Genomic DNA, 2,209 nt, shown 5'->3' on the forward strand with positions numbered 1-2,209 from the left:
GCTAAGACTATGAACAGGAACCAAGATGGGGAGAAACATGCTTGACTGCGAGGGGACTTCAATAATTGATTTATTCACTGTTCTATAACCCTCAACGCTTAATCTCTGCGCCTCGTGTTTGCCCTCGGAGGAGTTGTGTGACCTTGTTCCAGCTGATGCCGATATACCACCCTTGATTAAATACGGGACACACTTCTAAGCATTTAATATTAAACTATTTAGCTCCCAATTAAATTCATGACGAGGAAATTGGATCATAAACTCTTTTAGGGATCGTTAGCAGCCATTAGACGAGATAATGGCGTGGCAATCAAAATCTGTTCGGGGGAAGAAAAAAATAAAACAACTTCTAAAGTCTTTTGGTGACTTTGTTGTTTTTGGAGGTTTTCCAAACTGATTAATGTCGGATTGATTGATTTACAGTTGTAATTAGCCGTCTTCTGCCCAGATGCATAGTAATCATATATTTGCCGGCTTGTTTTAAACTATTAATTGGTTTCATTAACACAATCACTTAATTGAATAACAATTACCAACCTTGGCTGCACCCCCTCTTTTGTGTTTTCCTCAGCAATGATAATGAAAGCAGCTTCCCCCCCACCCTTTTTTTTTTTATATCAGATTACAATTTGGAATGTTGAACTACGTAATGACGAGTACGATATTGGGCTTGTTAGTTTATTCGAGGGGGGGCTCAGTGAGGCGTTGCGATGGCATTGAGCACTTTGTGTTTAACAGGTAGGCACCATATGCCGCCATAATCAGCCGCCGGAATCACATTTGGTTGTAAAATTGTCTTCTAATAAAAGCAGCTAGTGAAACAACGCGGTCTAATTCAATTTCAGTTCGGCCTCAAAGTGAACAGCTGCTCGTGTTTGTTGGATTGTTGAACATGCTGGCAAATGCGCTACTACTGGACAATGACAAATTTTTTACGATTTGGCTTAATTGAGGACGTTAGTTGCTGCCTGATTGTGTGAGTTCTGCCTTCACTTTTGTCTTCAGAAAGTGAAAAGCATGCTCTATCGGGTTGAGATCAGGCCACTTGTCTTGGCCATTGAGGAACATTTCATTAATTTGCCTTCAAAAAGTAGACAGAATAGTAGTAGATGGAAAGAAACGTTTAAAGTGCCACTGTCATGAAATGCACGATTTTTAGTATGTCAGAAAGGACCCATCCGTTTTTTCACCAATCAACATGATTTTGATGTATATGGCTTTTTGTCACTCCCGCCATGAAAATTTTCTCTAGGGATTTGTTTTCGAGAAGAAACAGGAAGTGACGTTAGTACCAGATGTCCATTCAAGCAGTCTCGTGTGCTTATACTAGTTTTACCTGCTGGAAGGTAGCTCGTTGTTCCTTCGTGTTAGCCAAAATGCCGGCTCGTTGTATTGGTGGATATTGTTTAAACACTCGGGAGGATGGATTCTGTCACAAACCGACGGTGCACGGGCGGACCCAAATGCAGGACTCCCAGACGAGGACATGATGTTCAGTGGGTTTTATTATTAACGAAAGTTATGCACGACAACACAGTCCAAGAAGGCAGGATCCAAAACACAAGAAACAATGTCCGATAACTATGAGTCAACTTAAGAGCATAACCAAAAGCATGACTGGACTATAACGGTGCAGTGGCGGAGTAACCCGGGATGCGGGAAAGCATACTCAACAAACTGTCAAAAACCAGAGAGAAAACATTGTCTAATCACAGTGCCTCATGTGACCGGTGTCAGAGATGAAACCGCTCGGAGCGGTGGCCAGGCCACGCCCCTCTTGGCCGTGGTCCAGCTTTCCTCATGATAGATTCATTCTTCATACTTTTCAAAAAGACCCAGTTCGTCATGAAAAATGGATTGCACACGTTCCAAATGACAGGTAGGTGTGTATACACCTACTAAAAAATAATAGTTTGGAGGGAGGGTACATAATCCTTTCAAAATGTAACAAAAGATCCGGCACATAAGGGGTGCTAAATGTGTCAATGTAGCCGTCGGCGCTGAGCACGGCTTCGGACGAGCCACCGCCAAAGCGGGCAAGGCACGGCTTTGGCCGGGCTAGCTCATACATATTGTCTGGGAGTCTGTTGTTAGTTAGAAGTGATCCGCATATCATCTAAATATGGCTCGAAACGATAGGGTAATATTTCCCCGGTCACTTCACTCGATTGTGAGATGTTTTCTTCTTTGAATAGAGCTTCCGTGTCCC

This window comes from Syngnathoides biaculeatus, chromosome 12 (genome assembly GCF_019802595.1).
Source record: "Syngnathoides biaculeatus isolate LvHL_M chromosome 12, ASM1980259v1, whole genome shotgun sequence".
Classification (NCBI taxonomy): domain Eukaryota; kingdom Metazoa; phylum Chordata; class Actinopteri; order Syngnathiformes; family Syngnathidae; genus Syngnathoides; species Syngnathoides biaculeatus.